The sequence below is a fragment of the Panthera tigris genome, chromosome F3 (assembly GCF_018350195.1).
Source record: "Panthera tigris isolate Pti1 chromosome F3, P.tigris_Pti1_mat1.1, whole genome shotgun sequence".
Taxonomy (NCBI): domain Eukaryota; kingdom Metazoa; phylum Chordata; class Mammalia; order Carnivora; family Felidae; genus Panthera; species Panthera tigris.
The window spans coordinates 55,749,129-55,772,144 of NC_056678.1; positions in this window are offsets into that span (position 1 = coordinate 55,749,129).

Sequence of the window (23,016 nt, forward strand, 5' to 3'; positions counted from 1 at the left end):
AGTTCAAGCCCCGTGTCAGGCTTTGTGCTGACAGTACAGGAGCCTGTTTCAGATTCTCTGTCTCCCTCTCCCTCTGTCTCTCCCCTACTCTCTCTCTCTCTCTCTGTCTTGATCTCTCTCTCTCAAAGATAAATAAATAAACATTTCTAAATAAATAATAAAAATGGGCAAAGAATTGGAACAGACATTTCTCCAAGGAAAATATGCAAACAGACAATAAGCACATAAAAAGATGCTCAATTTCAGAGATATTATGATATAATAAAAAATATATTTTTGGTCCTTGTCCCCAGTTCCTGGGACAAGAGTTTCTAAAATACTTGAAAGAGTCCTTTGATCTAATGAGGCAAATCTTGGTGGGTCCCTAGATAGCTTCAGGATGGGGACTGGTCACCAAAAAGCCTTGACTAGAAGCTTGGAACTTTTAGCCTCATCCCCAACCTCTAGGGTAGAGAACCTGGTGACTGAGTTAATGAGTGATCATGCGTACATGATGAAATCTCTAAAAAAAGCCTAAACAACAAGTTTCAAAGAACTTTAGGGTTAATGAACACATCTATATGATAGGAGGAAGGTGTACCCCAACTCCATAGGGATAGAGGCTCCTGTGATTGGGACCCTTCCAGATTTCATCCTATGTACCTCCTCATCTGGTTTTTCATATGTATCCTTTATAATAATAAATATATCCTTTGTAATAAATGGGTAATAGTACATAAAGTGGTTTCTCGAGTTTAATGAGCCATTTTCTAGCAAATTATTGAAACGGAAGAGAAGGTTGTAGAAACCCCTGATTTACAGCCAGTTGATCAGAAGCACAGGTGACAATCTGGGACTTGCAACTGGGTGTCAGAAGTGGGAGCAATCTTGTGGGACTGAGCCCTTAACCAAGGGGGATCTGTGCTATTTCTAGGTAGATAGTGCTAGAACTGAATTGACTTGTAGTCCATGTAGTTGGTATCTGGAGAGTTGGATAATTTGTTGGTACAGGAAAAATACCCCACACATTTGGTTTCACAAGTGTTGTGAGTAAAAGCAGTTCAACATCATTATTCATCAGGAAACTACAAATCAAAATCACAATGAGATATAATTCCATACCCACTAAAATGACCAGAATAAAAAAAGTCAATGATGGGGTGCCTGAATGGCTCATTCAGTGAAGCATCCAACTCTTGATTTTGGCTCAGGTTGTGATCTCATGGTTTGTGAGTTTGAGCCCCACATTGGGCTGCATGCTGACAGTGAGGAGTCTGCTTGGCATTCTTTCTGTCTCCCTCTCTCTCTGTCCCTCCCCTGCTCCCTCTCCTAAGGGAGGCAAGAATGAATAGAAACCATAACCCTCATGCACCGCTGATGGGAATGTAAAATGGTACAGCTGCTTGGGAAAACAGTCCGGTAATTCTTCAAATGATTAAACACAGAGTTACCAGATGATCTAATGATTATACTCCTAGGTGTATACTCAAGAGAAAGGGAAACATTTCCACATGAAAACTTATACATGACTACTTAGGTGGGCATTACTCATAGTAGCCCAAAGGTGGAAATAACCCAAATGTCCACCCACACAAATCAATAAAGAAAATATAGTACATCCATACAATTGAATGTTAGCCACAAAAAGGAATGAGTACTCATACATGCTACACCATGGATGAGCCTGGAGAACATTATGTTAGGTGAAACAAGCTAGTCACAAAGGATCATAGTTTCTATGATTCCATTCATGGAAAAGTCCAGAATAGGTAAATTTATAGAGACATAAAGGAAATTAGTGGTTGCTTAGGGCTGCAGAAGAAATGGGGAGGGGGGTGGGTGGGGGGAGGGATGATGGCCAAAGGGTGCAAGTTGCCTTTTGAGATGATGAAAATACTTTAAATAGTATTCAATACTTTAAATAGAAAATACTTTAAAATAGACTGTGGTGATGGTTGCGTATATCTGTGAATATACTAAAATCCACTCTGCTACACTCTTTAAATGAGTGAACTGTATGGTATGTGAATTATATCACAAACTGTTGTAAAAAATTTTGCAATAATTTTTTGTCACGTACTCTAGAACTACTAAACTGCCTTTCAAACATGGGGAAACATTTTCCAACAATAAGCGTGGAAGATAAGGAATTTGTGATTCTCAACACTGTGTCTTAGGAATCAGACTGGGGTAGGAGTTCAAGTAACTGGCAGCAAGTCTTGGAGGCAAAAGCCAACACAGGGCTTCAAGTGCAAAAGTCTAGGTTGGCTTAACCTCTGCTGTCCTATCTATATTTATATAAGCAACACTGGGAACTTGAAGTATTCGATCCTAAAACCTCAAAGTATCTCAAGTTCAGTTATTTGAATCTCATAATTGCAAAGCATTTGCTGCCTTAGTTATGCCTAAATAATTGCTGGTTTTTCCTTAGTAAATTGGACTTTTGTATAATTCTTGTTTCCATGTGGTATTTTCCAATACTCAGGGTTTGTATCATGCCTACCTTCTTGCCGCAGTTTTTAAAGAACAACTGATCTCCTCCATAATAGTTACAAGTGACAGCATCACTCTGAAAGCCAAAAATAATATTGTTTTTAATATTCTAAAATGGAACAATATTTAACAAGTAAATGTATGAGCACTTCGGGATAAATGGAGCCACCAGACTCAAAGAGAGACCCTGAAATATTTCCTGTCCTTGTACAGAAGAGAGATAACGGGTGAATGTCTTTATGTAAGTGTTCTCACTGAAGTTTATTTGCTTCAGGTCTAAGGTGGAGTAGCGTTTTGCCACGAAGAGCCTTACACGGTGCTGTGTGGGGTGTTTTACCTTCACAGGTCTTGCTCCCATTAGTACCTGCTGAATGATGGATTTTTAATCTACATGGGAATTTTTCATATATCAGAAGACAATTTTTAAATCCTGGAGATACCTATATTAATTTCACACCCTTCAAGGACGTTTCAAGATTCCCTAGAGGGCTGTTTCTTTTTCTCTCTGCAATACACCTGCTGTAGGAAAATGTTAAGCACTAGTATTGAGTACTTGGACTTTCATTGTTAGGAAGGGATGATCAGGAAATCCAGGAGGATTTCAAGTTGGCCTGGAGACTAATGCCTCATGGTAATCACGACATCAAGACCCAATTACATGGGAAGAGTCTCAGTTATTCAACAACTGTGTGCTGTGTCCCTATCGTGTGCAAAGCACCGAGCCAGCTAGTGAGGCATTCAGCACCAAGGCCAACGAAGGAGATGACACACACATAGCCATCATATCAGGCCACATGTAATGAAAGCAGTTGAAAAGGTACACAGTTCTGCAGGAATTCTGAGTGCGAGGAGCTAATATTGGCTTCATTGGAGATGGCGGTATTTGAGTTGAAACTTGAAGAATGGTATTTCAGCAGATTAAAGGAGGGTGAGCACATTAAAGACAGAGGTAAGTGGGCGAACGAAGAAACATAAATCTTGAGATATTTTTTTCAAAGGTGAATAATTATGTTTGACTGGCCCGTAGAAAATGAATAGGAAAGAGACCTGGAAAGTACGTCGAAGCTAGCTCATGAATGAGATTAGAATATCAGTTTATGAAATTTGGATTTTATAAAGGGGAACTAGCTGACTGTTACAAGTCCAAGCAAGATACATGAGGGTTTCTAGCATATACAGAAAGCGGCATTTTAACAGCTGACTCCCTAGAAGTGGGAGACAAGCTGGATATTAAGTGTAAAGGAAAGGAAAGAGGCCAAGGTCACTCCTGGGCGCTGAGATTAAGATGTGGGATAGAAATGGGAATATGAAAAGAAAGCTCTAGTTTGGGGAGGAAGCATACCAATTAAGTTTGTGAAATTAGATGGAGCATTTCAGGGCATATCCAAAATGTGTTCCTGGGTATCAGGGGGAAGCATGAGATTAGTGTTTGAAGAGAAGTCAGCACCGTAGACTGTAGGTTTGGGGTCCACGGACACACCAGTGATGCCTGAAAGCCTCATGAACTGATAAATAAAGAGAATGGATTACAAATAAAATCAAGTAATTCAAGAGACATTGTCAGGAAATAAAAGATCACTGAAGGAGAAACACTAGGTGAGAAAAAGAAACAAAACCCAGGGACAAGCCAAGGACAGAATATGGAGGACACCCACTTTTTCAAATCAGAGAAGAGTCTAGACAAAGGAGGTGTCAGAAAGGGGAGAGAGAGAGTGGAGGGAATTTCAAGGAAAAGAAGTTAGGAGACAAAGGGGAAATAATGACAAAAGATGCAAAGCTCGTGGTTTCACAGGAGGTAAACTGTTTGGAGAGAAATCATCAAAGAAGTGAATATATAATAATACTATTATTAACTTACGGTTATATAAAACATTTGCATAACTTATCAAGCACTTTCAAAACTCCCGAGCAATGTAGAAAATTTTACTAGTAAAGTTCGTTTTCAAGCTTAAATCGTCACTTACAGAAAGTGTGAAACCAATGAGAAAACCAGCAATAGATCAGAGAAAAGGCTAATTATCATTTAGAGTGTAATTAATGCACCTTATAACTAATTAATAGACTCCATGAGAGTCTCAAATTCCTACATCATTTGTAGGTGGATCAATTTTATATACCCATCTCATATTAAAAAGGAAAAGTGACCAGGGTTTTGAATTTAAAAAAGGAAAATGTAAAGGTCAGCTTTAATCTTTATAACTGTAATAAAAATGAGACAACTTTTCACTAAATTCAAAGGTTAAATAAAGGAATCAAGAAAGAGAAAAGGTGTGTTCAGGACAATCATTTTTAAACTCCAGAAGATTAAATAGACCCAAGAGATAGACTGTAAAACTATACAAATCTCCTTTCACCAATAAAACATTTACCTTTTATTTTTTAAAGATGTTTTCCTTTTCCTAAATATATATCATGTAAAAAGATCTTTCCCTGAAAGCAATTTAAGCTCAAAGTTCTACGAAGGAAAAACTGCAAATTTAGCAAATTGCTTCCTTTATTATTTTCTAAGTGAGTACTTCAAATATAAAGGCCATTTCATTTGGCTCATCGGGAAGTCCTTTTGTTTGTTAAGGTTAACTATATTTAGTTAGGAGAAGATAATTCTATAACTGCTTTGAAGGGTAACCTTGACTGTTCTGATAAAACATTCAGTTATACAATCTTCAGCACCATTACTAAATATTAGCACATGCTGGAGGGATAGGAAGAAATAACTCTTCCTACTGGAGCTCGATTCGTTGAAATGTTATGTGTGTTTATATTTTCCATTTAACTATAGCCTTTCTTTTCTTTGAGTACACACAGACCTAATTTTGACCTTAAATTTGTAATGTATCTTACAACTTTAGGATTTTCACAAAACTCATCGCACTGGACTCTTTAAAAAACTCCATGTGGTAAGCAAATCAGAGATTATAATTCCAATTTCACAGATGAAGAAAATGACTCAGAAAGGTGAAGAACCAACCAGAAGACCTATTGCAAGTTAGTAGCAGAACCCTGCTTTTCAAGATAATCAGGGAATCTGCTTGTTCATCTAGGATCTGTTTTCCACACTGGAATGCAAGCTCCCAAAAGACTGTCATTCATTGGCGAAACTCCTGTATCTGAATCATGGCCTGGCAGATATTAGATGCTCACTAGTTATTTCTTAAATAAATGAATAGATAGTGATAAATTCAAGTGGACAAACATCAACAACAATAGCTGCTGCATTGATGGAATGAGGACAGAATTATGAAGAATGTGTGAAATTTGAGTCAACATTATGAAGACTGTCTTCTTTTACTTGTTAGAATAGGTTTGTTGAGTATAAATCACCCATTTAAAAGGACAGTTAAATGAATTGGGCAACCATCCTCACGGTACAATTTTAGAACATTTCTCTCATTTCCAAGAGATTGTCCATGCCGATTTTCAGCCATTCTGCATTCCTACCCTGAGTCCGTGCAACTGCTAATCTACTCTCTGGTATAGTTGCCTTTTTTTGGACATCTTGTATAAATGGAGTCATACAGTAAGTGTTCTTTGTCTTGGGCTTTTCATAATGTCTTTGGGGTTCATACATGTTGTAGCGTGTTTTCAGTAGTTCATTCCTTTTTATTGCTAAATAATATTCCATTGTTTGGATAGACCACATTTTGTTTACCCATTCACCAGTTGATGGATACTGAGTTGTTTCCACTTAGCTGAAAACCAATCAACCATAAATGTAAGAGTTTACTTGTAGACTCTCAGTCCCAGTCCATGGATCTATATGAAAGATTATGTTCTTGGTTGCTTCACATTCCAGTATTTACACATTAATTTATTGATTCAATAAATATTTTTGAGCCTCTATAATATACCAGACCTTGTGTTGTGCAGTGAGGTTGGAACAATGATGAGTCTTCATCTTTAGGTAGGCTCAAAAGTAAGGTGAAGCATTGGTGAAATCTACTTTAACGACAATCGAAGCAAGGTACAAATTTCTTTTGGGTTTCTGGTTAATTGCTGTATCAGAAGAGTTACAGGAGTTACATAGGGCAGGATCATGATTGTTAGAACTCTGAATAGTTATACTTCCTTATATTTATTTTTATGATCCCTTGTCACCATTTGGGATTATGTGCTTGTTTGTAGTGCATGGAAAGGCAATGCTGGAGAGGTTATTTTTAAAGCAATTAGAACAACGTAAGTGCCTAGAATATAGAGCACAGTATGTGACGAATATGTACCTGTTAATAATAATATCTGGTAAGTAAATGTTGCTGTCATTTCCAGAATATGAATTCTCCCTTTAAATAAAGCAAATATTCTTATCTTCTGAGAACTATAATACCAAGTGTTAAAACCTGATTAAAGAAATAATTTAGGTGATCCAAACAAATCATTTAATGCTTCTTGAAGCAGTCTGTCTCCATCCCCACAGGTCCAGAAAACTGAAAAAATGGAGCAAAAATAGGAAGCTTTTATGGGATAAAGAATAAATAACACAGAGGAGAAAAATGTTTTAAAACTGACTGGGGCCACACAGACAACCTTGTTTGGGATGAGAGGGAATAAGGATGTAAGCATGGAGCCCAGAATTGACTTGGCCTTAGGGGGTTGGCTGACGGGATATGCTGTGTTTCTGATCAAGGGGAGCATTGACAGGAACGTGAAAGTGATTTAAGTCCTTGATTTGCTGACATGGCTCCCTGGGCAGGCGTGGCTCCATCTTGGGCTTACGAATTTATTTCAACACAAAGTTTGCTCTCTATCAAAAATTTTACTAGAAAATACTCTGATCGGCAAGGTCAAAGCATATTCAATAATTTGTACAGCTGCATTAAAGGATCAACTGGAAAGATGAATAATTACTGAATTGGACTCCTGACAATGAAAACAAATGAGAATAATTTCAAATGGCGAAGAACAATCTTGCATAATTTTAATGATCTAAACCACAGAAAGAGTTTTAAAAACTTTCAGTACTAAAAAAGTTCATTCTTGATTCTTGTCTAATGGAGTTTAATAATATAATTAGGAAAACAGCTATCAAAGTGGAAATGAGTTAAACATAAGTACCTGCCTTCTGGTCAGTTCTTCCCACTTGTACTCACTAGCTCAGATGCCCAGAAGGCAGGGCTGGGGCCACCATCAGACTCATCATTGTACTCACTGTACATCATTCTACTCATCATTGATGGCTTCACTTAAAACTCAATCCAAGAAATGGCAAATTACAAAGTGGAAACAAGTGATGAAGCAGAATGGAATAGAAATTCTTGAAGGTTTTGGAAATCATTCTGATCCTCAGAAAAAAGCACTATCCATTTTCATTTCAAAGGATTTTTGGCTGTCTCTCATAAAACCTGCCAGAGGAAAGATTACTTTTCTGAATAATCTTATATATGTCATTGAACCACTAAAGAACTATAGATTTTCCTTTTTCATCTTGGCTTCCAGAAAACTTAAAACTGAATTTAATGTCCAGTTGCTGCATGGATCTCCAAGTTTTTTTTAAAAATTATATTCATGCTTTAAATGTCAAATCCAAATGATTATTTTATCTTTTCTTTTTTTATTGTAAGATACTTCAATTTTTTAAAACCAGGGCAGAGTATAATTTTTCTAAAAGAAAGATTTCTGAGGTACTACATTCCAAATCTGTTACCAGCCAGTAACTTCCTACCTTTCTGTACCCACAAACGTATTACCACTCCCCACCTAAATCCAAATAATCTAAAGGATTATCTTTTTCACCAATTAGAGGGAATCTTATTTAGAGATAGGATTTTATTTTTTTAACATCTTGGGTGTTAGTAAGATTGATGGTTTTGTTTATTTTTTTAATACAGTTAAGTGCTAATGAAGAGTGTAGAAATAGTGGGAAGACAGAATCGGTATATAAAAATCCATAATATAGATTCTAAAATCAATATTGCACTATAACTTGAGAAAATTCTTTTTAAGGAAGGTTAGGAACTATTGAGATAAACACAGGACTTTTTTTAATTTTTTCACTCACAAAGTGTATGTCATTCTTCTGGTAGCATTTCATTTAAAATATGAATTCCAGGGGTACCCACATGGCTCCCTGGGTTAAGCGTCCAAATCTTGATTTCAACTCAGGTCCTGATCTCGTGGTTTGTGAGTTAGAGTCCTGCATCAGGCTATCCACTGACCGTGTAGATCCTGCTTGGGATTCTCTCTCTCTGCTCCTCCCCCTCTTGTGCGCTCTCTCTCCCCCCGCCCCCCAAAAATAATAATGAACTTAAAAAATAAAATAGAATATGAATTCTAGCAGAATAAGAACTATACCAACTGGGAACCATACCAAAGGACAACAGTTAAACCAAGATTTTTTTATAGTATATAATATTTAAAAACTAGAAGCATTTGAGATTATACAGGTAATAAATATTATACGTAATATATAATATAAATATAGTAAGTATGCAATTAAAAACAAATCGAAGTGACATTGCATAAACATAATAAAATGTTATCCTGAAATTTGGCCAACAATCAGAAATACATATGCCTGGAACCTATTCTGGACGTGCTGATCCAGTAAGCCTGGAATAGTGTTCTGGTGTGTGGTTAGGCTGAGAACCTGAAATCAGACCACAGCAAATCTGGACATCCTACCTAAGGAAATAATCAGAAATGAAAAAAATAAATACAGATAAAGATGTTCATCACTGAATTATTTATAATGGCAAACTAGTGACATGCTATTAAGTAAATCAAATAAACTATATAAATGGAACGGCACCAGGCTATTTATAATTATGTATGTGGAGAATGTAAAGACACAAGATATTTTTATAACATTAGGAATCCACTAGACTGTAGGCTCCATAGAAAGTCTTTTCGTCCCTTTGGTTCACTATTCTATCCCTGAGTGCCTAAATAGTGTCTGACGCATAGTATGTGATCATTAAATTCTTGTTAAATAAAAGAATGAATAAATAAACTAAAAAAAACCAGGATATAAAATTGCACATATAGTAATAGCCATATGTATAAAGAATTATATTTTCAACATCATTGAAAAGTTAAAGGAAGTGTGCTATTTGTTTTCATTCATAAAAAAATAAATAAAAGCCAAATAAAAATTTTAAGGGAGAATCTATGTTCATGGCATCTGTTAAACTCTGATATGGCAAGGTAATTCAGATTTTGACTGTGGGAATTGGGGATTCATGAAAACATTTACTCATAGATTCTCCTAGATCAAAAATCTTAGAATTAAAGTCGGTCAGGCAAGGGTGGGAAGATTGATCTTGGCAGGAAAATGCCAGAGATGGCATCCAAAAGAACACACACATAGACCCTATGTGTCTCTCAAAAAGCTACAATTACAACCTGCCCCCCCCCCCCCATGCTTTCTATAGATTGAATCTGATTCTTGACACCTAGCTGTGCCTCTAGTTGATGTGGAGGGCGCTCTGGCTCTGTGTGCTTATGTCACGGCAGAGGAAGCCTGTTGGGCACAGAAGGTGTGCACAAACGCTTGATGATTGACTGGTTGATTGGAAAGAGGAAGATATGAGTCTGGAGGACAGACTGTCAGTTCCAGATGGTTCCCTGAGGAAGAACAGGAGGCGATCCAGGAATCTCTGCCCCAGAAAAACCACAGGCTGTCAATTACATGCATCAAGCAATGTTGAGAAGAGACAAAGTGGAAGGGAAAAAGAACCAAGAAGTTACTCTTCTTGAATGTGTGGGTTTTGCCCTATTTTCATCTCACCTTTGCCAATTTGCAGGATCTTCCCAGAGTCCGCATACAATCCCCCGAACGTCTGCACCTCTCTTCATGTTTCAGTTGTGACTAAAGTAAAAACAAATCGGCTTCATGATTCTATTTCAGGTTTTTCTCCCGAACACCATCCTTTCAATAATTTTCCCTCTTTTTTTTTTTCGAAAAAGTTTATTTGCTGCCAAAGAGAAAGTGTGGGTCTTTGTTATTAATGTTGTAGAAATACAAATATGTCCACCTCAGAAAGGAGTCTTCATTAACTCCCACAGCCCAGAAAATTAAGGCACGCCTCATCAGGATCCGAGCTTGCTGTCGACTAAATTGCAAGGGACTAGTTGAGTTGCTGGGGTTCATAATGCTGATAGAGCGGTTTCCACGTGAATGAAGGATAAACAGCGATTAATTTCAGCCAATAAATAATGGTTTGAGGCCCACATTGAAAGAGGAACAATTACTTTTCCATTTTTCCTGCCAAATGAGCTGATAAGAGAAAACAGGGGAGTTGGCCACGTAAATCAGTCTTAATTTTATCTTCCCCATTAAAAAGCAGCCATTAAGACCATCTTCGGCTCATTTCATCCTCCTCTTGTTTCACTTTTTCAATTTGCACAAAAGGGGGGAGTTTGCTCGTCATAAAATTTCACTTTGGCCAACCTATCATTTGCATCTGGGCCAATAAATAGCAATTAGCATAAACATTTAAATCAGGAACTGGAACAAATTCTTGTTCCCCCAGCAAGCTGTTAAATTACAGTATTTTACTATATATAAGAAGCACTAAACAAAAGATCTGTCGGGCACTATTATCCTCTTTCAAATAGGACATGGTTCAAAGAGAAATGATAACTCCAAACCCACAAACTTCTCACTCAGATCCAGGGTATCTGTCTCCTATGGGCTTGACCTGTAGAGTCAATGTTTCTTAGCCACTGTTTAAATCTCAACCAAACAAGTTTTTATATATATATATGTATATATATATATATGTATATATATATACATATATATATATATTATTTATTTTGATGGAGAGTCTGCATGAGTGCGGGAGGGGCAGAGAGTGGGGGAGAGAGAGAATCCCAAGTAGGTTCCAAGCTATCAGTGCAGGGCTCCATGAGGGGCTCAGTCTCACGAACCATGAGATCGTGATCTGAGCCGAAACCAAGAGTTGGACACTCAACTGACTGAGCCACCTTCGCTCCCCGAAAAGTGAGTTTTAACTCAGTTTTGTAAAGGATAGTAATTGCAGTAAACATAAGTATATGCTCTGCATTATTATTAAAAGATAATCAACAAGAGTTGTTTTGAGCTCAAATCAAAGTCCATTACACAAAATGCAATAAGATGCATATAATAGGGAGATAAGAATTGTCCACTCTTGGCATTAAGGTGTGCTCCTGAGTGCAGAGGACGAACACTATGATCAAAATCTCAATGTGGAAAGGTGCAGACCCATAGCCCATCCTGCCCAGTGCTCCTTTCTCACCGTGGCCTCTGGAGATGGTTATAAGAGATTCGTTGACTTCTGGAAAATTGTTCACAAAGACAGAAAAGTATCCCCAGACTTGCCTTTACCTAAACCCAGTCACATTTTTGGTTCATGTTCTCTCCTGACACATCAGAAGGCTATGATAAGGCTTTATAGAAAGAGATTAAGTGGAGAAATGTAGAGACTGGCCCTGGGTGACTGTCTCCAAACTAAGTAGTAAGTCTGGCACCTTCTTTCCTTTCATTGTCAACTGAAACTTACTTCATTATTTATCTATGGCTCATTGAAAGTCAAGGTGAGTGCTTCTCTTGATTAGGCCCTAATTAATTTTGGCTGGAAACCCAGAGTGGAACGGAGTGGTTCTGGTGTTTTTTATGAAAGCTTTCATCGGGAAGATTCGGGCTTGCCAATGAAACATTAACTGCTTCTAGTTTGCATGTGTGTGAAATGGTTATTTGCTATTCATAGGTTCTAGTGAGAGGACCCTGAAAAGTTGAATCAGTTGTTCCTTTCTGCTATTATTGACAGATTATTTTCTTATTTCTACAAGGTATTTAAAATGAAGGAAAAAAACTTCCCTTACTTCTGTGGAATTTGAACATAGTCAACTTGCTGTCAACTGAAAACATAGAGGCAATGCTTCCACCATCTCTGGAACTAGTCAAATGTTAAATGATGTTCCTTCTATTTCTTGTAGGACATCAAAAATTGCTCAAGTCTCAGTTTTGAATTTATATTCTATGAGTTTAGCTATGTGAATGTACACGCCCTCCTTTATTCATTCCCCTTCATAGCCCCCACCAAACTATGCACTGCCTCTTATCCCATCATACCTATTCTTGGACCTTGGCAGGGGGAAAAAAACAGGAGAAAAGAGAAAAAGATGCTGATGTTTCACCCCAATCTTCAAGGGAATGAGCAGAATAAAAGGCACCAGGAACCAAAGCTTCTCTCCTTCTTGACTTCCTCCACTGCCACCTTCCCCAAGTAGGTGATGATAGATTTATTTAATCTACAAGCATTTGTTAGGTCCTGATGTGTGCCAAACCCTGCTAAAGCCGCTTGATGGAAGGCCTGTGGCCTTCTCATCTCAATTTTGGGGTAAGAAAATTCAACATAACAAGTGAAGCTATTTGCCACGCTATGGATCAATACACTTCAAAGCAGCAATTACATTGGTTTGCAAAAGCACATAAACTGCTTTCAGTCTACCTGTCCAATGTATTGGAGTATAAAGCTCAAGATAGGTAGGTTACTATTCACAACTACAGCAAACATCTCAGCATACTCTGATTGGTCTATAGCACTCATGTTGGAAAACATTTTGACAGGTGTTCAATATCACACTGAAAGGGAAACCCTGTTGAGACAGTTTCTCAAGAAACCCAGGTCTGGTAAATAGACACCCTGTATACGTGTAGAGAATGTGGCCAAAGCAATACTACCTGTAGCCACACCAGTTTCTTGTCTAGGGTACACAGAGACACTGCATTTCCCAGTTTCCATGCAGTTAGGTTGTGGCTGGCTACATTTTGGTTCATGAAATATGGACAAAAGTTACGAGAGTCACTTCCAGGACTAGCCCTAAAACATCTTACCTCTTTTCTTTTTTTTCCTTTCCTCGGTAGACTTGCGACCACTGGTTACAGTGGAGTAGCTCAGAGATGGAGAAGGCAATATTAGCCTGTAACAGGAATTAAAAAATCAACTTTTAGTACATGAAACCACCAAGATTTCAGGGTTTGTCTGTTATGGCAGCTGTTCAATTACCCTCAATACTGCAGAATAGGTAAAAAATAAGTAGGATGATCTAAAACAAATGATCTCTGTAATTGGGACAGCCAGGGCTCAGATGTGTAGAATACCCAGAACTACAGAAATGTTCTTTCTCATGAACTTAGAGCATAGCAAAAATCAAAACTGAGTAAATTAAATAGTAAGTTACGGCAGAATGAGGCAGACTTATTTTCATGTTTAATACTATTCCTTTGTACCTTTCCTAGGTTTTAATTCATTTGTTATGCACTGGATCAGTGGGAGACAGACCATGCCTCTTCTAAGGAAAAGAATCAAATGAGCAGCTAAGGAGTTAACACTCAGTTGTCTAGTCCCAGAGACAAGCTGCTGAGGAAGTGAGGGTAGGAGGGTGGGGAAATACTTTCAGACAAAATTAAGGAAAATGAATGTCAGAACTTACTGAACCGCTTAAAGTAAAAGTTAAGATATATTTAGAAAGGGGCGCCTGGGGGCTCAGTCATTTAGGCATCTGACTTTGGTCCGGGTCCTGATCTTGCAATTCACGAGTTCAAGCCTTGTGTCTGGCTCTCTGCTGTCAGCACGGAGCCTACTTCAGATCCTCTATCCCCCTTTCTCTACCTTTCCCCTGCTCATGCTCTCTCTCTCTCTCTCTCTCTCAAAAACACATAAACATTTTTAAAAAGATATATTTGGAAATTATAATGAGCAGTAATATTCTGAATAAAATATCATTATGGGGCACCTGGGTGGTTCAGTCGGTTAGGCATCAGACTTTGGCTCAGGTCATGATCTTACAGCTCGTGGGTTTAAGCCCCACGTCAGGCTCTGTGCTGACAGCTCAGAGCCTGGAGCCTGCTTCAGATTCTGTCTCCCTCTGTCTCTGCCCTTCTCCTGCTTGTGCTTTGTCTCTCTCTCTCTCTCTCTCTCTCATAAATAAGCATTAAAATTTTTTTAATATCATTATAACATCCCTTAGTAAGTTAATGGATATACCACATTCAACATAGTTACACATTTGGATTCTGTTTTGCATTATTTATATATTGATCATATATATGAATGAATGAAGCAGAACTGTTTTGTTTCATTAATCTGTTGATTTCTTGCACTAAGACAAACATTTTTGTCTTATTGGGGGTTTTATACTATCTTTAAAATTTTGGAGACTATAAAAAAGAAACTATGTTATAGAATGTTATAGAATATTTAGAAAATAAGGATAAGTAGCAAGAAAAAAATCAATCTCTCGTACTATTACCTCCCAGATAATACAGTAGCATTTGTGTAAATGTGTTATGCCAATTTTGCAAACTATGTTTTACCCAAATTGAAAGTTCGTTTATATTGAAATTTGCCCTATGAGTTTTTTCCCTGCCATTTACTTCCTACTAAAATTTCCCTTTGGTTTTCCACCTCGAGAATAGCAAAATCTAAATCTATGTACAGTAGGACACACGGAGCTACAGGTGTGCCCAAATATTGGCTCCCTCTGCTAATATGGCCACGTGGTGGGACCTGAGGCTGTCAGTATCCTCAGTCCCTTATGCTATGTCTTGTAAAAATCTCATAACTTTCTATGTCAGCTGTGACATGAAAAGGATCCAGAAACACTATAGACTATTATCTTCCCTTCCAATAACGACCCGTGGATATTTGTATTAAATTTGTTAACTGTACATATAATTATTACTTGTAATAATTGTAACAATGCATTAATTTTAAAACTTATTTTCATGTTTACTACCATGCCTTTGTACCATTCCTAGGTTTTAATTCATTTTTCATTTTGCTAGAGTTTATGTTATTTTTTTCCCAGGCAGGGTACAAGAGTGATATGTTTTTTAAAATATTTGTTTGTTTGTTTGTTTAGAGACAAAAAGAGATAGAGAGAGCACTCATGAGAAGGATAAGGAGAGAGAGAGAGAGAGAGAGAGAGAGAGAGAGAGAGAGAATCCTAAACAGATTCCACACTGTCAGTGCCGAGCCCAATGCGGGGCTCAATCCCAGGAACCATGAGATCATGACCTGAGCCGAAATCAAGAGTTGGATGCATAACTGACTGAGCCACCCAGGCAGCCCAAAAGTGATATATTTTTTAGCCCTTTTGCCTGGAAGCCTTCTTATTTTGGCTTAGCAGCACGTGAGTGATAACTCACGTTGGAATTTAATTCTTAGGTCACAATCTGTTTCCCTTAAAAGACTGCAAACATTTTTCCAACATTTTTTGACATTTAGTGTCACAGAAGTCCAAATGCTGTAAATAACTGCAAAATAACTGCTGTTATTTGTATTTATTTTTAAAACTCAACTTTTTCCAATTTTAGGGGCTCTTTTAATCAAATTGGTTTAGATTTTAGAAATCTCTTCAAATTCTAGGTTGATATTTATTGAGCTCAGAATATTTTCCATCATAACTATGGTTAATTCTATCCTTTTGTTTTGGTTTATTCCTCTGGAATACACTTAATTAATTTAGTTAATTTTACAAATTTATTTATCGATTACCACTATGTGCCAAACACTGTGTTGAAAATTGGTAGGTTGGGTGAATATAGCAGTGAGTAGGAAAGATTCATAATAGTTAAGGGAAAATATAGGATCCTAACTCGTAAGAAGATGCATATTTATAATATTTAAGATGGGTATTCATTCTCTGTGGCTGTCATGTCCTTATTTTTTTAATATTGGTCATTATGCTCTGCATTTTATATTATTTTTTTAGGTTTATACCATCACTTCTAAAATCTTGTGGTTTCAGTTTCGCCCCTAACCGCTTTTGACGAAAACTTCAATTCTACTCAATTTTTGTGCTTCATAGATGGTTTATTACCCCTGTCTCCCCTCTTATCACGTCCTTCCCTTTAATCTGTTCAAAATAAAGTTTCTTTTTGCTTTACTGCAGAGACTATGACCTCCAAAATCTTTTCCACCTTCAACTTTTTAAACAATTAGGATATAATTCATATACCATGCAAGTCTTACAATATATTTGTATATTTTAAAGTATACAATATAGTGGTTTTCAGTATCTTTTTAAGGTTGGGCAACCATCTGTATCTAAATCTAATTCCAGAATATTTTCATGACTCCCCCCTCCCGAAAAAAACCTTGCACTTGCTACAGTCACTTTCCATCTCATCCAACCCCCACCTTCTAGAAACCCACTAATCTGCTTTCTAGATCTTTAGACTTGTGTATTCAAGACATCATATAAATGGAATCTTGCAATAAGTTGCCTTCTTTGTCTAGCTTCTTTCACTTAGCATAATGTTTTCAAGATTCATCCTGTTATAAAAATGTGTGAGTACTTTAGTCTTTTTAATTGCTGAATAATATTCCATTCTATGTATGTACCACTTTGGCTTTTCCATTCATCAGTAGAGGAACAACTGGGATGTTTCCATCTTGCAGCTGTTTTTGAATAATGTTGTGATCAGCACTGTATACAAGTTTTTGTGATATGTTTTCAGTTCTTTTGGATATCTACCTTGAAGTGGACTTGCTAGATCATTCAATAAGTCTATGTATGAGTTTTTAAGGAACTGCCAGACTGTTTTCCACGGCAACTGCACTTAATAATAGTTTCCTTTTGATTTAGTTTGGTTATTGTTTCTGTTGTTTTTAGTATAGCCATCTAGTAAATGTAAAGTTCTGTCTCACTGTGGTTTTAATTTTCATTTTCCTAGTGACTAATGATGTCACATATGAGCACATTTTTATGTGCTTATTGACCATTTACATATCTTCTTTGGGGAAATGTGTTTTGGGGGTTACCATTCACTTTTTATCTGGGTGTTTCCCTTTCTGTTGTTGAGTTGGAAGAATTCTTTATATACTCTGGATACCAGAATTTTATCAGATACATGATTTACAAACATTTTCTCCCATTCTGTGGATTGCCTTTTGAGTGTCTTGACACTGTTTTTTGATGGACATCTTCTATTTTCATGAAATCAAATTTATACACCTTTCCTTTGGTTGCTCGTGTCTTTAGTGTCATAGCTAAGAAACTGTTGCCTAACCCAAAGTCACAAAGATTTATGCTTATGACTTCTTCTGAGTTTTATAGTTTTGCTCTTTCATTTAGGTCTTTGATTCATTTTGCATTAATTTTTCCATATTGTATGAAGTAGAGGTTCAAGTTCATTCTTTCGCAAGTGCATATCCAGTTGTCCATTTGTTGAAAAAACTAACCTTTTCCATTGTATGGTCTTGGTCTCTTGGCAAAAATCAACTGACCATAGATGTCCTTCGGTTCTCTTCCATTGATCTACATGAGTATCACTGTGTCAGTACCATACTGTCTTGAGCACCGTAATATTGTAGGAAGTTTTGAAATAGAGAAGTGGGATATCCCCAACTTTGTTCTTCTTTTTAAAGATTAGTGGGCTGTTCTGGGACCCTTGCATTATCACATGAATTTCAGACTCAGTTTGTCCATTTCTGCAATAAAGACAGAATTTTTATAGGCATTGTACTGAGTCAGGGGACAATGTGGGTGGTGCTATAACCTAACAATATTGTCTTCTAATCTATGACACAGAATATTATTCTATTTACTTAGATCTTTATTTTTTTTCAATCACATTTTATAGTTTTCAGTTTACAGTTCTTATACTTCTTTGGTTAAATTTATTCCTGGGGTGTCTGGGTGACTCAGTTGGTTAAGCACCCGACTCTTGGTTTCAGTTCATGAGTTCAGGCCCCATGTCAGGATCCATGCTGGCACTGAGGAACGTGCTTGGAATTCTGTCTCCCCCTCTTTCTGTCCCTCTTCCACTTGCAGTGTCTCTGCCTCTCTCAAAATAAATAAATAAGCTTAAAAAAATAAAATAAAATAAATTTATTCCTAATTACTGTATCATTGTTGCTTCTTTTACAAATGGTCCTTGACATTTTATTTTGGGAACTTACAAACTTACAGAAAACTTAAAAGAATAAATAACACAAGAGAGTTCCATATACCCTACCGTTCACCTAGATTCACCAATGTTAACATTTTGACATATTTGCTTTCTCTTATTTCCTCCCTTCCTTCTCTCTCAACCACTCCCTTTTTCTTCCTTGGAAAAATATTTCTAAATTTCATAAAAGTGACTCACAAATAAACATTTTGACTAATATTCTTTATATCATTTGAGGACAACTCATTTTTAAAAGAGTAACATTTAAAAAAATGCTTTCTTGGCCCTGCTTTGATGGTACTTCCCCTCCCTTAATGTTATAATTCTGAATGCTGTTTATAATTGGGCAGGAAAGCCAAGGATGGTTAATAACACCTCCAACTGTCACATATTCCAGTGTCCTACATCCTGGGGCAGGAACAAACATCAACAAATAAATGGGAAGTCTTGCATGGAACCTCAATGGGTGTCTTTTAATTACTGCTACAGTATTTTGTTGGACAACAAAGGACAAGTAAAGACTCTTTCAGGAAAGGGGCACCTGGATGGCTCAGTTGGTTAAGCATCTTACTCTTGGTCTTAGCTCAGGTCCGATCTCAGGGTTGTGAGTTCAAGCCCTGTGTTAGGCTCTACTCTGGGTGTGGAACCTACTCAAAAAAAAAAAGGCTCAGGAAAAAAAAAATCATGTAGTTTTATTCATTCATTCATTCATTCATTCATTTGATAAACGTTGTTCTAAAGTCTGTAATTATCAGGTATGATGTTAGGTACTAGGGTACAGAAATGAAAACAGACCTGGTCCCTGCCCTGATGGAAGTTAAAAGCTAGTGGGATGACATATCATGAGCACACAAATAAATATACACAAGTCCATAATTCCCTATCAAATATTTTGATGTCTATAAGGATATCAAAACAGAAAACATTTTCTCTGGTAACAGAGAGTATTTTCATAATTTTGTTATTAGTGATACCTGATCTGTAATGACATAAAGCTGCTTTGTTTATTCATCTATTTATTCATCCATCTCACTTGATAGGAATATTCATGTCTTGAGCTACAGAAATATTAATGTTCTTGATTATAAGGTGCTGCCCCACACTCTTTAAATTAAAGTTTATGCACCATATCATCTCTCTAAAAGAAAAAACTATCTAAATTCTGAAACACACCTGGCATCAATACTTCAGGTAAAGGGAACAGAAGGGAATATCTGGAACAGAAGATATTTGACATTATAAAGGAAACTGTCAGGATTGAGTGATAGCAAATAGTGAGAAATAGTTGGTTAGGGACAAATAGAATCCATTTGGGAGCAAAGCACTCTCAGAATGTACAAACTAAAGCCCGAAAAATAAGAAACCAGTTACAGAAAGTTTCAGGGAGGGACAGCGTGTAAAGCTTGTTACATGCAAAGGAAAAGTAAGCAAAAATTCTAAGAGGTAAATTTTGTGGCTGGATGTAGTAACTCTTGCTACTTTGGGAAAGTAGAGAAGGATTTCTAAATCCATCCACAAATGTAAGTCTACACCCCCTTCCTTCCCCCAATCCCAGCTCTTTAAACAAGAGTGTCCTATTATGTGAGAACTTCCCCCTCCTACAGAAGATATGTTCTGGAATAAGAGACTTGCTTGACTGGTTGGAAAACTCTTAGTAGCCACTAAACATAGTACTCTGCTTAGAGTCTCCTGTCGGACAAAGGGTATTGTTTCCCTCCTCAAAAACTATGTGTTCCCCTAAAGATGGGTCTTACAAAAAAATGACTTGATCAACAGCTGAAATGTTCCATCAGACCAAATTTTGGCATCATACTTAGAGAACGGCTCTCATAAGCCTATTCTCAGCCCCCCTCCAGAAATAAAGGTATTTTGTTGAATTCAAATAGAACAATGTAATGTATGCTTTGAATTGAATTCAGATAAATTGATCTGAAGTTGAACTGAACACAAGACCAGTTAACTAACAAGCTTAACCACTTCTGTTTTACCGAGAGGCCCTGAATGCCACTTCATTGTACTATGGAAAGCATCTCTTAGCCACGGGCAGTATTTACTCTGTTGAGAAGGGAGCCAATGTATGGCAATTCCTGTTTGGACAAGGATGAGAGTGTGTAAGCAGCTACTTTTTGAATCTACTAACTAGAATGAATTCTTAGATCGCTATGGTCAAGGCCCAGAAAATTGGCAGACCTTACCAATGTTACATCTGAAAGATGGCTGTGATTCTGCCCAGGTAGCTAAAAAAGAGTTAGGCAATGGAATTTTGATTGGCAAATTGCGGTGCAAATGACTTCATCTTATGTTAAGACTCTCTGTTTTATGAATAGAAATTTCTTCATAATTGTTACAGGTTCATAAAAAAGTTATCAGAACATAAGAAGTGATTTCAATGCACACCATGGTTTGAACTCTTCCAGGGGAAAAAAAAAAAAAAAAGATTGCTAGGCAGTCAACAGTACTGCATGTCTGTAGAAAATAAAAATATGTTTCTACACAAAATCCACAGAGTCTGGAGCAGCATTGACTCCAGCAACTATTGGATTAAGAAGATGATTCTGTCATCTGAATGTTTAATCATGTAACATCTACATCAGCATAATGGAAAATAGCTAATAATTGGCCAGATGTTTGGCTTTTCATGCGATTGGTTGTTTTCAAATTATTTTCTACCCCAGCACACCTGAGGGTTACAACACACCCCATCAGTTAGAGTAATTCTCGAGGGGAGAAGGGGCCTGCTCAGCTCCGGATGGAGGGAGGGGGCTGGAAAAAGTCCCTCGGGTGACTCTGGTATGTGCCCCTAGGGGACCATCATGTGTCAAAGACTAAGTAGAAATGAGGCGTTTTATGAGTGAACTGTTTCAGTGGCATCACACTGAAAATGACATCATCAATTATGGTATTTAAGTCCTCCATTTTCAAAGATAAAAACTCTAGGGCGATTTTAAGGCTAGGCTTACACGAGCAGAGATAGAAAACCAGGTAAGAATGACGGAGGGGGACTGATCAACTTTGATGAGGATGTGTGACTCTTGAGACAAATCTGCTGCCCTACCTTCTTGCTATGTAATCTTTGGGCGGGGGAGGGGGGGTAGTGCTCATAAGCAAGAAATCATTGCAGTCTGTATCTTACTTATCTGTTAATTCAACACGCATTTTGATGCATCTACTCTCTATATTGTACTGGATTCTACAATTCCATATTGTATAGCTCTGTTAATTGCAGTTTCTCGGGCATTAAAAACAAGTCTTGAATTTCTTTCAAAAACTGGTCCAGTAGATGCATTTCAGCATTAAGAATGTAAAACTAAATAAAATCCAGTTTTAAATAGGAGAAGTGAATTTCCTTTATGCTTTTTTTAAAAGCCATACCTTAAGGAGTTTTTGAATGCCATGTTTTGTATATTTGTATAACTACATATTATATACATGTATCTACATGCCCATGGTACACAGACACACACAATTTAACTATATTAAACCAAGGATTAATGTCTAGAATTAGGTGACTAATATACCACATGAGCTTGGTCATTTAATTAATATCAAATGTTCAAACATAAAATAAAAGAACTCTTACCCTCACTTTAACATATAATTTACCTAGACAATTAAGAAAGATGGAATCATAGAAGTATAGTATGCTAATAACTCTGTTCCCTTTACCTTGATTAATTGTTTTGTTCCTGACCATGCCTGGGTGGATTCCCAATTTCTGAGGTCCAACTGTGTATATATCTGAATGTAAAGGTCTTTCTTGTTTCCTGTGGCTCGTTAGAAAACCGTGCATAGACATATCTGTGGGGCTTATGAGGACGGCCAGTCAGCTCCAGAAATGACCTTGACACCTTCCAATTGCAAAATCTACCTGCAAGCTTTTGTGATAGGCACAGTTCCGTTACACGCCCAATTACAAAACACTTCCCAAAAATTACCCCTCGGAAAGAAAGAGTCACCTCATATTCAAAGCCATAAATGCTTTTATCATATTCAAGGGTTTACTCTCAGTTACTTCCTTTTAAAAAGTAACATATTGTTTAAGAAAATAAATAAACAGCTCTAAATGATTTCAGTTAACGTCTTTGACGGAAACATTTATACGATGAAAATATAATACAGGTCAATAATTATTCGGAGAGTATATACCACAATTACCAGTACTGTTTGCCATTATATTCAGTCTTTTAATGACCACTTTAAAACGGTGCCATGCCATGAAGAAATAAAATGTACGCTTATAGAATAAGTAGAGAACCATAAGCTATCCAAATGTAATACGAATGGTCACCGTGGCTTGGGATAATATTTTTAGCAGTACTGTCATATATAAATTTAAAGGTGTTCTGTCTTGAACAGCTTAGAAGAAAATGCAAGGAAAGCCACTGGAAAACTCTTTCATGACAAATGACGCTCAGAGGTAGAGATCCTGAGGTGAGAGATAGGAGGGAAGAGTCTGAATAAGACTGTGGTATGGGATGCGACAAATTTTATAAAATAACAACATTCAAATTAAATAGCGTATGTTTATGCTATGTATATATAAACCTCTAAAGTAAATGATGTAAGTAGACATTTCAAAATTATTTGTTCAAGTTCAATAATTAGTTTTAAAATCTTAACAATGAGATAAATGAATCTTGCCTTATATTTGAGCTCACATTATA